Below are 15,788 nucleotides of genomic sequence, written 5' to 3'. Positions count from 1 at the left end.
GCTTAGAAGCAAGTCACAGGTCCTCCTCACACTTAAGGGGATGGAGTCATACAAAGATGTGAAAACCGAGATTAGAATATAATGGAGGCCACTTTAAGAATCTATTCACTGGCATTTTAAGAAAGTCCTGGGAGTGATGTCACCAATATGTCAGAGTAGTAGATCTACAAGCCTTAATCTCCCCATAAAAAAAAAAAATAGCCATTCACAAACCAGAATAGCCCTGAGAGTGCTCAAGGATCTATTTAAGAATCTGCAGCAACATACTGAAGGAAAAAAAGAAGAAGAGTAATATTCACAGAAAGGATTGCTGTTGAAATTGGCATACTTGAGGCACCAGGAGATGATTAGGAATGAAGAAATGCAGAGGATATTGGTATAAGCTGTACAGGTAAATTGCTGTGGCTCCCAGCAGCCTGCTCGGCAGAGGACAGTGGCATCTTTTGCAACAGAGGTAACCAACAGCCATTCGTGTCCAGGAACCCATAGAGGGAGATGTGGCTGCACACTCCCATAACCCCTAAGAATCAGGTGCTCTTGTGCTGTTCTGGGACTGGAGCTACCACATTTCCCATCCCTGTGCATGCCCCCAACCTCTGAGCTGTGGCTGTTGCACAGGTGCCCACATTGCTGACCCTTACTCTGAGGGTTTACTGTGTGTACCCATGTCTCATACACCAGAACCATAGCAAGCGAGATCATGTGTGGGCCCCAGAGCCAAGGTCTCTCTGTGCATGCCTGTGCTCTGGGCACAAACTTAGCTGCCGTAGAGAGCTAGCTGGCACCCCTAACCCTGGAGCCACTGTAGCTCTATTCATGCCCATAGTCCTGTCCCAGGTTCCATGGCTTACCCATTACTTCATAAGCACCAACATGGAAGTGGGGGTGCCTTCATCCCAGCACTAGTGCCATTAATGCCTTGGATCCCAGAGCCATAGTCCCTCTGCATGCTCATACTTCAAGACTTGGCTCCATGGCTGCTTTACATGCCACTCATCAGACACCTGTACCACTGCCACTGTGAGCAGGCACACAAGTCAGACCGTGTGCCAAAAGAGATCCCATTGTCCAAAGATTCATTGGTGGGAGAATAAGAGATTGGGAGAAACTAGCAGCCATTGCCACTGACAATCCCAATAGCCCTCACCACTGCTGTGGACATTCATGGTATCAGCTGCTGAGGATCCCTGCAATCTTTGTCACACTGACCTCAGCTAACAGAACTCCATGGAGACTATACTGCTGTGTCCTGTCTGGAACCAGAACCACTGCACCTCACCCAGCCAGAGGCCTAGCACCCTCTCATAGGGGAAAGGCTTTCCCCACTGAAACCAGTGCATAAAATCTGAAAGAGATGACTACCCCCATCAAGTGCACAGACATCAACATAAGGCAACAAGAAACATGAAAAATCAAGGAGACATATCGCCACTAAAAGAACAATAATTTCCTAAAAGCTGCAAATAGAGACTATAAACTGCCTAACAGATAATTTAAATTGTTTTAAGGAATCTCAGTGAACTTCAAGAAAATAGAATCAATTATATGAAATCAGGAAAACAATAAATCAACAAAATGATAAATTTAACAGGTTGAAATCATTAAAAGAACCAAACAAATTTGGGAGCTAAAGAATACAATGAATGAAATGAAAAATGCAATAAAGAAAATAGCAAAACTGATCAAGTGGGAGAAAAAAAATGTGTGAACTCGATAGACTATTTCAAAATATATGGTCAAAGGAGGGAAAAAAAAGAATGAAAAGGAATGAAGAAAGCCTACAGGATTTATGAGACATCATCAAAAGAGATAACAAATGTATTATAGAAATAAGGATGAGGGTTTTTCAAAACCTGATTTGAAAAAAATAATAGCTGAAAGCTTCCCAAATCTGGGGAAAGATATAAATATATACTATTATGAGAAGGTCAAAGGTCTCCAGTAAGATTCAATCTAAATAAGATTATATGAAGACATATAATCAAACTTAAAGACAGGATTCTGGAAACAGCAAGAGCAAAGAAGCATGTTATAATAAAGACAGGATTCTGGAAACAGCAAGAGCAAAGAAGCATGTTATATTAAGGACAGTATCAATAAGACTAACAGCAGATTTCCCAGGATAGACCTTACAGACCAGGGAAGAGTGGGATGATATATTCAACGTGCTGAAGAAAAACAACTGCCAAACAGGAATATTTCACCTGGCAAAGCTGTCTTTCAGAAATGAAAGAGAAAGATTTTCTCAGACAAAGCTGTACAGGGAGTTTATTACCGCTAGACCTGCCTGAAACTAATATATGCTAAAGGGAGTTATTCAAGCTGAAATAACTAATTAGTTACACTAATTAGTAGTTACACTAATTAGTACATGAAAACATATGAAAGTATAAAACTCACTGGTAAAAGCATTACATAGATAAATTCAGAATACTCAGATATTGTAATGGTGGTGTGTAAATCACGTCTCTTTAGTAAGAAGATTAAAAGACAAAACTTTTTTTTTTTTTTTTTTTTTTTTTTTGGGAGACGAAGTCTCGCTATCTCCCAGGCTGGATGGAGTGCAGTGCAGTGGCACGATCTCGGCTCACTGCAAGCTCCGCCTCCCGGGTTCACGCCATTCTCCTGCCTCAGCCTCCCGAGTAGCTGGGACTACAGGCACCCATCACCACGCCCAGCTAATTTTTTGTATTTTTAGTAGAGATGGGGTTTCACCGTGTTAGCCAGGATGGTCTCGATCTAACCTCGTGATCTGCCCGTCTCAGCCTTCCAAAGTGCTGGGATTACAGGTGTGAGCCACTGAGCCCGGCTGACAAAACTTTTATTATAATAGCCCCAATACTTTCTAAGTAATACACAATATAAAGAGATTTAAATTGTGACATCAAAAACATAAAACTACATAAAATTGTGTTTCTATATGATCAAGTTTAGTTATTAGCTTGAAATATAGCCTGTCATTGCTGGAATTTTATGTAAGTCCCATGGTAACCACAAAGCAAAAACCTATAGTAGATACACAAATGATTAAAAAAAAAAAAGAAAAAAAAAAGGGAATCAAAGCATATCACTCAAAAAAAAAACTACAGGAATCAAAGCATATCACTCAAAAAAAAATCTAATCACAAAGGAGAACAGCAAGAGATGAGAAGGGAATGAAGGATTTATCAAAACAACTGGTAAACAACAAAATGGCAGTAGTAAATTCTTACCTATCAGTAATCACCTTGAATATCATTGGATTAAATTCTCCAAACTAAAGACATCACTATTCTTTTGAAGGACTGAATGGATTTTTTAAGGACCTGATTTTATGCTGAATACAAGACACTCATTTCACCTTTAAAGACACATAGATTGGGCCGGGTTTGGTGGCTCATGCCTTTAATCCCAGCACTTTGGAAGGCCGAGGCGGGTGGATCATGAGGTCAAGAGACTGAGACCATCCTGGCCAACATGGTGAAACCTCGTCTCTACTAAAAATACAAAAATTAGCTGGGTGTGTTGGCACACGCCTGTTGTCCCAGCTACTCAGGAGGCTGAGGCAGGGGAGCTGGAGGTTGCAGTGAGCCGAGATTGCACCAGTGCACTCCAGCCTGGTGACAGAATGAGACTCCATCTCAAACAAAAAAAAAGACACAGTTCGAAGGTAAAGGAATGGAAAATGTATTCCATGCAAATGGAAACCAAAAGAACTGGGATAGCTATACTTAGGTAAAACAGATTTTAAGTAAAGTATACAAGGAAACAAAGGTCATTGTATAATGATAAAGGGATCAATTCAAGAGGATATAGCAATTATATATACACTCAACATCAGAGCACCTAAATATATAAAGCAAAGATATAAAGATCTGAAGACATAAACTGCAATACAATAATGGTAGGGGACTTCAATACCCACTTTCAACAATGTACATGATCATGCAGACAGAAAATCAATATGGAAATGTTGGAATTTAGCCACACTTTAGACAAATGGATCTAATAGATATATATACAGAACATTTCATCCAACAACAACAGAATACACATTCTTTTCAAGCACACACAGAACTTTCTCCAGAATAGATCATACATTAAGCCACAAAACAAAACTTAACAAATGTAAGCAGATTAAAGTCATATCCAGTATCTTTTTCAACCACAGTGGTATGAAATTAGGAGTTAATAATAGGATAAATGTCAGAAAATTCACAATATGTAGAATTAAACCAAATGCTCCTTACAACCAGTGAGTCAAGAAGAAAGTAAAAGGGAAATTAAAAATTGTCTTGAGACAAATGAAAATGGAAACACCACATGCCAAAACTTATGGGTAGCAACCAAAGCAGTCCCAAGAGGAAATTAATAGCAATAAACACCTATATTGAAAAAGAAGAAAGAATGTGAACAATCTAACTTTACATCTTAGGGAACTAGAAAAAGAAGAATAAATTAAGGCCAAAGTTAGTAGGAGGAAGGAAACAATATAGATCAGAGCAGAAATAAATGAAACACAAACGAAAAACAACAGAAAAGAACAACAAAACTAACGGTTTTTAAGATAAAATTAACAGACCTTGATCTAGACTAAGAAATGAGGAAAAGCTAAAATAAAATTAGAAAATAAAGTAGAGATGTTACAAATGATACTACAGATATACCAAGGATCATAAGAGATTGCCATGAACAATTATATGCTAACAAACTGGATAACCTAGAAGAAATGGATGAATTCCTAAAACCATAGAATCTATATGAGCCACATACTTTCTTAACATCTCTGCCATCTTCCCTATCCTCTTTGGTATGCCCTCTCTTCAGACTGCCTCCTTATCTCTCTTCTGGATCACTATAACAGCCTAACAATTGTATCTCCTTCAGTTTTGCTCTTTCTTCCATATGACTAAAGAAATGAAAAATTTGATCAGACCATTAACGAGTAATGAGAATGTATTGGTAATAAAAGGTCCACTTATTTTGTCTTACAGTGAGAGTGGCTTGTTATTATCTCCCATTATTGATGCATTTCTATCTTTGTCTTCCTGCATCCCCTGCAGCTTTTGCTTCATAACGATGTTTGCAGTGTTATTTGGTACCATGCATATTCATGTTAGGTCTTTACTGTGAATAACAGATTTTAGAATTAAAAAGGAAATTTGGGCTGGGCACAGTGACTCATGCCTGTAATCCCAATACTTTGGGAGGCCAAGGTGGGCAGATCACCTGAAGTCAGGAGTTTGAGACCAGCCTGGCTAGCATGGTGAAACCCCGTCTCTACCAAAAAAAAAAAAAACAAAAAATTAGCTGAGTGTGGTGGTGGGCGCCATAATCCCAGCTACTCAGGAGGCTAAGGCAGGAGAATCGCTTGAACCTGGGAGACTGAGGTTGCAGTAAGCTGAGATCACCCCATTGCACTCCAGCCTGGACAACAAGAACGAAACTCTGTCTCAAAAAAAAAAAAAAAAAAAAGGAGATTTGGGGTCATATTTATATTTTTTTGGCTTGGATTCTACTTTGCCTAATATCACGATCACCTCCCCTATTTTCTTACTGTTTTCATTTCCCCTATATTTCGTTGTCCATCCGTTATTTTTAGTCTTCTTACATCACTCTGTTTCTTGTATACAGTATACTGCTGGTTCTAGCTTTGTAAGCCAAGTTGAAATAAGCTAAATAGGTGAGTCAAGCCCACTCATCATTCATATGACTGAATGTTTGGTTTGAAGCCTGATGTAAAATTTTATTATTATATTTGCTTTGTTTATTTTCTGTGCAATGTATACTATTTGTAGTTTTATGAAAATTTTTTGCTGATACTTAAGAATTTTTATTCTAGTGGTTACCTTTGTATTTATACTTTATTCTCCATTTTCTTATTAATATTTACTATCTAGTTTGTCAGGTTTTAATGCCCTTAATTAACGCTTATTGTCTATACAGCAATCAATTATTTTAATGTAACTTCTGCTCCCATTTTTTCGTTGCTTTATTTCTACCTGATTGCAACATATAATGTTTGTGTATTGGTTTTGCACTCTCGTTCCTACTGTTGGTTTAGTCTGAAAGCTACTATTAAATATAGTAAATATCATAATTTTATTTTGCTGAAGTTTTTCAGTCATCTCTTGTTGAGTGAAGCTCATTCATTAGTAGATCTTCATGAATGGTTCATGGGTACATAATTATCTAAATTATATGTTTGAAGCTGTTTTTCTATTATAGTGTTGTGTACTGAAGGGCAACTTGACTGAATATAAAATCTTGGTTCACACTTTCAGTTTTTTGAAAATTTGTTGTCTTCCTTTGCATAGATTTTTTGAGAAATCTGATATCAGTTTAATTATTTTGCCCTTGTAAATTATTTGGTCACATATCCCTGAATCCTCAAGGATTAAAATATTTTTTTCAAGTTTAAATAGTTTTACTGAGATATGTCTTGGAGTTAACATTCAAAGTTTACTTTTCCAGTTAACTGGAAATCCATTTCAAAATGTAGATTCAGATCCTTTTTATTTCTGATAATTTTTCATGGATTATAATTTTAAATATTAGTTCTGTTCCATTGATTTTTATTTCTTCTTCAGGGACTCCAGTTATACGTGAGTTATTTATCTTTTGTTCAACTTTCACTCTCTTTCTGACCCTTTTTTCTTTTTTTCTGTATCATATTTATTTATTTTGCATCTATCCAGTGCCTAAGTTTTCATTAGTCTCTTTTCCTTTGGGCACCTTGTAATTTAGTCTTCATTTATAATTCCCCCCTTCCATTTCTTTCTTGAATTCAATAATCTTTCAATTTAGTCCTTTTTTTTTTATCTATTTCTGTTTTTCATATTTTGAATTTCCAATTCACGGTGCTTTTTCATATCCCCAAATGCTTATTTGAGGATTTTATTCAGTTTGATATGTTGTGTTACAATTTTCTTCTGCTTTAATGGTTGCTATTGGTAGAGAATTTTCATCAGCCAATGCATGTTAATTATTGTTTGCTGATTTCTCATACTACCATGATATAGATTTATTCCATTTCCTTCCATTCGTTTATTTGAATTTGAGGGGTTGTAAGATTGCTAGTTCACAAGCACTCTCTCCGTCAGCATAGAAAAGTACAGTTTCTTTAGTGGGTGTTTTTTTTTAACTTCGTAATAGAGGGAGGGATTATGTGTGTTCCAGTTCTTTTTGTTTTGTTTTTGTCTTACAGGACCCTGAATTTCTCCTATTGCTTCTTTTCCCCTTCACCATCCAGTTGCCAAAAGGCAACTTGCCTATTCTTTTTGCCTTTCTCCACTGCCTGAAGCTATCCTGTAATAAGTGTTGTGATACTGAGATACTTTATATTTTTACACCTAGGATAGAATTTATATCTCTGCTTATGATTTTAGACTAATTTTAGGCCTGCCACTAGATCCGTTTTTCTTTATTGTGTATGTTCTTCTTTGGACTGCCCTTGCTTGCTACAAAGGCTTATGGTAGAAATGTGAAAGATCACTCACTTGGATTTGGTGCTTTTAATTTTTTTACTTATAATTATTTGACATTTGGCTATATTATTTTTCTTGTTAGGCTTAGGGTGTATTTTGTGTAGATTTATTTGTTCTTCTTGTTGTTCTGTATTGTTTATGACGGATGTAGGTAGCTGCCATTTCATTTTACTACCGCGAAGTCCTCTCCTATTCACTCTTAAATCTACCTCATTAAAACCTCCAGTAACTATTTATTGTTGGAAGTCATAATGAAACTGTTGATCAAATTGCCCAATCCAAATCAAATTAACCAAAAAGACTTTCTTCAGTCTTCATCTTAATTACCTTCCCTGCAGAACAGAACATTGTTGCCCATTATGTGAAACTCTGTTTACTTCTTTGGTGGTCCTATCTGTTTTCTTATGCCTCTCTAATTGTTGCTTATGGTATACTTGCTGTTTGTTTGTTTGTTTTGTACACTCATTAAATGAGTTCTCTATCTAAATATCCCATAAGGCACTCAGAATCAACATATCCAAAAGGAAACATATTATACTCATCTCCAAATCTTTTCTTTCTCCAGCAATTCAAGTTTTGGTGAATGAAGCCATAAACAATCCAGTAATCAAACCAGAAACTTGAGAGTCATCTTTTTTACACCTCCCATTTTGCATCTGTCACATTGAATAAGCAATCATGCCCTGAGCCATATACTTTCTTAACATCTCTGCTATCCTCTCTATCCTCTTTGGTATGGCCTCTCTTCGGACTGCCTCCTTAGCTCTCTTCTGGATCACTGTAACAGCCTAACAATTGTAACACCTTCAGTTTTGCTGTTTCTTCCATATAACTGTCAGAATTATTTCTCAGGAAGATCATGTCAATCACTCCTTCTCAGTGGTTCTTCATCGCCTATAGGAAGAAATCCAAACTCCATAGCATGAGAGAAATGTTTTTTGTAACGACTTTATCCTGCCTTTCTATTGTTTCTTTCATATCATGCCCATCTCAGCCCCCCATTCAATGAAAATCATACTAAACTACTTTAATTCCACTAACATGTTGTGCTACTTAAGCCTTTTTACCTTTGTTCATGCTGTTTTTACTCAGCCCACTCCATTCCACAACATACACTTGGGGGATACCTACTAATTTTGAAGACACTGTTCAGCCCTGATGTTAACCTTCTTTATGGAATCATTATTGACACGATGGGTAGAATTGGTCAGATTCTTCCTTGTTCCTCAATTGTACTAGGTACAGCATTCTAATGTAGCACCTATTACACATTTTAAAATTTGTTTACATGTTTCCCCTCATGTAAATTTGTAGGACTGGCACCTGAAATATACTAGGCTTACCTTACTGACATTTTGAAAAATAAGATAGCTTTCCAAGGCTTGCTTTTGCCTCCTGATTCAGAGCTTTACCGTTGACATCATCGGGAAGAACTTCAAATAGTATTATTGATCAGAGTCTTCTGGAAGTTTCTGCAAGTTACACATCAACTTACTTTTCCCTGACAAAATAATTCTGCATCTAGAAACACAAACAAGTAGTCAAAGAAGTTATATTGTAACTAAGAGATGAATTACCAAAGGAAAATTGAAATCAAGAAACATTTGATGAAATTCAGGCAATGTCTTCAGGTGCCAGAGGACACAGAAATGTCCTGAGAACCATTCACATGATCTTAAAGAAACTTTTGCTGGTATTCTTGTACCTTTGAAGCAAGTGTGATTGAGATGGCTACCTTAATTTTTTTTTTTTTTTTTTTTTTTTGGAGACGGAGTCTTGCTCTGTAGCCCGGGCTGGAGTGCAGTGGCCAGATCTCAGCTCACTGCAAGCTCCGCCTCCCGGGTTTACGCCATTCTCCTGCCTCAGCCTTCCGAGTAGCTGGGACTACAGGCGCCCGCCACCTCGCCCGGCTAGTTTTTTGTATTTTTTAGTAGAGACGGGGTTTCACCGTGTTAGCCAGGATGGTCTCGATCTCCTGACCTCGTGATCCGCCCGTCTCGGCCTCCCAAAGTGCTGGGATTACAGGCTTGAGCCACCGCGCCCGGCCCTTAATTTTTTTTTAAGTAAAAATTGTTCATTCTCTTATGCACTTTAGCATACTGGTATTCTTATCAAAATATGAAACAGCATCAAGTTTAATATTAATTATAAAACACACAGTATATTTATATTTCTGCTCTTTATTTTCTAAAGTTAACTCAGTTAAGAGCTCTCTATATAGGTATTTGGACATGGGCTTTAACCACTTTTTAGAACAAATATTGTGAAGAATGTTTTATTACATGACATTTTATGATGTGAGTTTAACACCTTTGTATTAGTGAACATCCTAGATTGTACACTTCAATATAGATTTTTAAAATGTATAGTTATACTTGTGCAAGATACTAGAAAATGAAAATGACTGTTCACACATGAATACTTTATTATTCAGTAATTTTACATGAGAATATTACTGTTTGAAAGAAAATCATGCATGTCTAAAACTGATTGTGTTCCGGTTTTATAATTTTGTATACTAATTTTAAGATACTATTGTGTGTATTTCCCTCACTTATTTTAATTTCCATTTTCTACTGCATTTCTACCAATATAAAAAACATAAAGAATTCAGTTGGTTCCTTTCTAGAGGGAAAATTTGTTGTGAGTATAGTACTGGGAATCACATGCTGCTTCCCTTTGTGGCTTTGAATAAAACCCTTATTTTCTTGTCCATTTTGTCTCAAATAAAGAATTTTAAATGGCATTGTCTAAACTCAGGAGTATTATGTGAATTGATTAGTGTGAGAAGTTTCTTTCATGATAAGTATAGAGTTTAAGTATATAAAATCAACTCTTGGTCATATACATAAAACACAACTGAGAAGTAAAACTTCCCATCAACTCTTGGTTATATACAAAAAAAACTGAGGAGTAAAATTTGCCATACATATAAGTAATTAAAAATGGATTATAGCTTGAAAGGCATTAGATCTCACATTATTTACATTCTCACTCCTTTTAGCTCCTTTGCTTTTTTGTTCTTTTGTTTGCAAAGATTAAAAATAATGTTCCTGGCATTTTAATGGAACATTACCAAATGTACATTCATGTGTATTGATCAAAGACCAACTTTAATTAGTTAAAAATCTAATTTTTCTAGACTAATTAAAAGGATAAAATTCTCTTATTTGAATAATAAGAGAATTAAAGAGCTTATTAAACAAAAACAGCTGCTGACAAAGTGTAGCAAAGACTGACTAGACTGGCCAGAATTTCCTCTTCTTCCAGGACAGATGGTTCGTAAATGATGTTTTAAGCCTTCCTTGTAATGGCCAAGTGACTGGGTTCTAGCTAGTGGAATGTGAGTGGAAGCCTTTCACCTTAGAAAAGACACACAATTCTGCATTTCCCCTTCCATGCCGTGGTGTAAACATGTATGGTGACTTTGGAAGCCACATTTTGACGATGGTGGAGCCTCAAGATGAAAAGAGCCTAGATTCCTGAATCACCAGGTGGAGGAATGTTGCCAGTCCATCAGTAACATATTTTGGACTTTATCAGAGCAATAAGTAAAATACTCTACTTTTAGAGCCATTATACATTTAATTTTTAAATTTTCATTGCAGTTGATGTTGCCTGAGCCTATATAGAAATTGGTACCTTGAAAAGTGGAGGTTTCTGAACAAAAAACCTTTAAGGTATGTAGCATTGGGTAGAAACCTTTAAGATATGTGGTTGGGAAGAAAAATTAAAATTAGTTCCATTATAATAAAGATGTATTTTAGTTTTTACAGGTAAGCTTAAGTTTCATATTGTCACACTTCATAACACAGAGGAGGAGCAATCTGTGCTTTCAAGTGCAGACATTTGTTTTTAATAGCCAGGTCCTTGATTAACCTGTGGATAGCCCTTGTAATGTAAAGGTAAACAGAGCTCAGCTTCTGAATTTGCTTGTATTCTCTGCTTTGAACATGAATTATCTTTATTTGTAAGATATGTAGAGATCATATATGATACCGGTTCATTCATTTATATAGTATAGCTTTGATAATTCATATTTGGCCTTTGAATTGCCTATTGTTACAACTACTTACTGTTCCTTAAAAGAATTTAATAAAATAAATGCTGTCATTAAAATGACAGCTGTGAAAACAGTTTTTTGCATGTTATCATAGTGTTAAGTTTAAAAAGAGAACACTGAGTTTTGTGTAAAAAATTATATAGGCTAGGTGTGGTGGCTTATGCCTATAATCCTAGCACTTTGGGAGGCTGAGGCAGAAGGATTGCTTGAGGCCAGGAATTAGAGACCAGCCTGGAATATAATGAGACCTGTCTCTACAAAAAATAAAAATATAAATTAGCTGAACGTGGTGGCACACACCAGCAGTACTAGCTACTCCGGACACTAAGGCGAGAGGATTGCTTGAGCCCAGGAGTTTGAGGCTGCAGTGAGCTATGATTGGGCCACTGCACCCCAGCCTGGGCACCAGAGCAAGACCCTGTCTCCAAAAAGTAAATATATAAAACTAAAAATAAATTTAAACAATGAATTATATAAAGATCAGTGTGGATGGAAAGAGAGAGAACTTTTTTCAAGTGGGATTATCGGTGACTTTAAAAAAATCATCATCATATATATATGTGTGTGTGTATATATATGTGTATATATATGAAGGAGAAGTGAAAAGTTAGAATAACATTACCTCAGTATTAGCTAGAACACTAGGTCACGAGGCTGCTGCTCCATATTATGTAGTATTTTGCTGGAACTTGTTTCAGTTTAGAGAGACAATAAAAGAGGAATTATACCCATTTCTTCACACACAAAATAGTCCCAGCACTATATTTTTATAAGACTATTGTTTTCTGTCATTGAATTTGTTTGGCAAACTTACCAAAAATCAATTGACCGTATGTATAAGGTTGGGTTTCTGGACTCTCAATTATATTTCATTGGTGTATGTCTGTCCTTATATTAGTATCACACAGTCTTGATTATTTGCTTTTGTGGATTCCTTAGAGGGTTACATACACACAATCATGTCATTTGTGAAGAGAGACTGTTTTACTTTTTCCATATGGATTCGTTTTATTTAATTTTCTTGCCTAATTCCTTTTCTAGAACCCACAGTACAATGTTGACTAGAAGCTGAAAAATTGGACATTGTTTTTCTTGATTGTAAGAGAGAAGCATTGTGTCTCACCATTAAGTATGATGTTAGCTATGGTTTTCATAAATACCTTTTATCAGGTTGAGGAACATTCCTTCTCTATTAATTTCCCAGGGATGCTATAACAAAATGCTATAAATTTGGTGGCATAAAACATTATTGTCTCATTTCTGGGGGCCAGAAGTCTGAAATCAAGGAATTAGCAGGGCCACACTCCATCTGGAGGGTCTAGGGAAGAATTCTTCCTTTCCTCTTCCACCTTCTGGTGGCTATTAGAATTCCTGTGCTTCCTTGGCTTGTGAAAACAAAATCTAATCTCTGCCTCCATCTTCACATACCCTTATTCTCTCTGTGTCTGCTCCTTTTCTGTCTCTCATAAGGACACTTGCCATTGGATTTAAGGCATACCTGAATATTCCAGATTGATCTTATTTCAAGATTCTTTACTTAATTACATCTACAAAGACCTTTCTTCCAAATGAGGTGCCATCCACAGTTCTGAGGATTAGGGCACAGACATCTTTTGGGGGTATTGGGGGGACTATTCAACCACTACAGTCTGTCCACTAGCTCCCCACAATTCACATATATCTCACATGCCTTCTTTCATCTTCTTTCATTCCTGATCTTGATAATATGAGTCTTCTCTCTTTTTTCTTGGTTAGCCTAATTAAAAGTTTTATCAACTTTTATATCTTTTTTCAAAGAAGCAATTTTTGATTTTTTTTTTTTTTTTTTTTTTTTTGAGACGGAGTCTTGCTCTCTCGCCCAGGCTGGAGTGCAGGTGCACGATCTCGGCTCAGTGCAAGCTCTGCTTCCCAGGTTCACGCCATTCTCCTGCCTCAGCCTCCTGAGTAGCTGGGACTACAGGCGCCTGCACCACGCCCCGCTAAGTTTTTTGTGTTTTTAGTGGTGACGGGGTTTCACTGTGTTAGCCAGGATGATCTCAATCTCCTGACTTCGTGATCCGCCTGCCTTGGCCTCCCAAAGTGCTGGGATTACAGGCGTGAGCCACCACGTCCAGCCAATTTTGTTTTTCTTTGTTGTTTTTCCATTATCTATATTATTTATCTCCACTTTCATTTCTATTATTTCTTCCCCTGCTTGCTTTAGGTTTCGTTTGCTCCTCTTCCATTGTCTTAAGGTGGAAGTTTAGGTTATTGATTTGCAGTCTTTCTTCTTTTTTAATATAGGTATTTATAGCTATAATTTCCCTCTAAGCACTGCTGTATCTGTATCTCATAAGTTTTGGTATATTAGTCTTCGGTTCATGCATCTCAAAATATTTTTTTAATTTCCCTTGTGATTTTACCCTTTAGTAATTTACGAGTATGATTAACTTCCACATATTTATGAACTTTCCAAATTTATTTCCATTTTTGATCTAAAATTCTATTCCTTTGTGGTTGGAAAACAAAATTTATTTAATTCCAATACCTGTATATTTATTAAGGCTTGTTTTGTGGTCTAGCATATACTTTATCCTAGAGTGTGTTCCATGAGCACTTGAGAAAAACGTGTATTCTGCTACTGTAGGGTAGAGTGTTCTATAGATTTCTGTTAGATTCAGGCGATTTGTAGTGTTGTTCACATCTTCTGTTTACTTTTTGATATTCTGCCTAGTGTTGTTTTTTTAATTGCAAGTAGGGTAATGGGGTCATTATTGAAAGTGGGGTATTGGAGTCTCCAATTACTGTCCAATTGTCTATTTCCTTTTTCATTTTTATTAGTTTTTATTTGACGTGTTTTATGGCTCAGTTGTTAAGTTCATATATCTTTGTAAATGTTTTATCTTCCTGATGGATTATTCCTTTTATCATTATAAAACATTTCTTATTCTCTAATAACATTTTTGTTGTAAAGTCTACTTTGTCTGATATTACTATAGCCACTTTAGCTTTCTCATAGTTGCTTTTTGCATGATGTATCTTTTGTCACTCTTTTACTTTCAATCTAATTGTATCTGAATCTAAAGTGTATCTCCTGCAGACAGAACATAGCTACAATTTATTTTTTAAATCGAGCCTGGTAATCTATGCTTTTTGATTGGATTAATTCATTCATATTTAATACTATTATTATAGTTGGATTTATGTCTACCATTTCACATCTGTTTTCTATATTATGCATTCTTATTCTTTCTTTTCAGCTGTCTTTTATAGAAAAATGAATAATTTTTAGTGTGATTTTTAAATTTATCTCATCTTTTTCACTGTATTATAAACATTTATTCTACTAGTGGTTGCTGTAGGACTTCCCAAACACATACTAATGTATCACAGTCTACTTCAGAATTATACTTATGTTTAGTGAGATATAGAAATGTTATTCTATATAGCCGTATTTTTGCTTTCTGTTTTTGTGCTATTGTTGTTACACATATTACATCATATGTTACAAATACAACAGAATATCATTATAATTACATTATATAATATTACATCTTTTAAAAAAGCTAAGAAAAGAGAGACCAAGTGTATACATTTACAGTGTGTTATATCGATGTTCTTATTTACAATTTCACGTTCTCTTAATTTATTTTGCTTTTGAGTTTTAAAATGAATTTTCTAAAAATCAGAATAAAATGAAAAATGAACCTAACTGCTGTATTCAGAAACCATTCAGAGCTATTTATTTATTTATTTGTCTTTTTTTTCTTTTTATTGCTTTTCACATTGAACGTCAGGCCTCAAGCCTGAGAGAAGTGGCTCTGAGACCCTAAGTGCCCTGAGAAGTGCCCCCATCCCCACTGAGCTAAGCAGACTGTTTTAAGTTTTTTTAAAACCCAGTAATTTGTGTATCTTGGTGTGATATATACTAAGGATAAAAGTAACCACAACAAGACCTTAAACTGTTTCCTGTAATTACTGATAGCTGTGGAGTTTTTTTGTTTTTGTTTTCTGAGACTGGTGAATGTTCTTCCTGAATAAATTAAGTGAGGAATTATTCAGGGCCAGGACTAGAGTGAGGGAAGAAGTCATTTGCCTCAGACACAAAATATAAGGGACTCAAAACAAATACAGTAATGAGCTGTGATTGCATCACTGCACTCCCACTTGGGCAGCAGAGCTAGACCCTGTCTCAAATATATATATATATATGTGTTTCTGTGTGTGTATATATATACACATATATTTGAGACGGGGTTATACAACTGAGTTAGAGAATT

General features: G+C 35.9%; 1 long non-coding RNA gene across 1 annotated transcript in view; it reads left to right on the top strand.

Annotated features, from left to right (window-relative positions):
* The first annotated feature begins 11,009 nt into the window (after positions 1-11,009).
* Positions 11,010-15,788, top strand: part of LOC106993460 (uncharacterized) — a 31,328-nt gene continuing 26,549 nt past the window's right edge. The window contains exon 1 of the long non-coding RNA XR_013404271.1: positions 11,010-11,146. This is a non-coding gene — a long non-coding RNA (uncharacterized LOC106993460). The remainder of the gene's footprint in view (positions 11,147-15,788) is intronic.

The sequence above is a fragment of the Macaca mulatta genome, chromosome 14 (genome assembly GCF_049350105.2).
Source record: "Macaca mulatta isolate MMU2019108-1 chromosome 14, T2T-MMU8v2.0, whole genome shotgun sequence".
In the NCBI taxonomy this organism is placed as follows: Eukaryota; Metazoa; Chordata; class Mammalia; order Primates; family Cercopithecidae; genus Macaca; species Macaca mulatta.
Note: the sequence above shows the minus strand (reverse complement) of the source record. Positions and strands in the feature narration are given on the sequence as shown.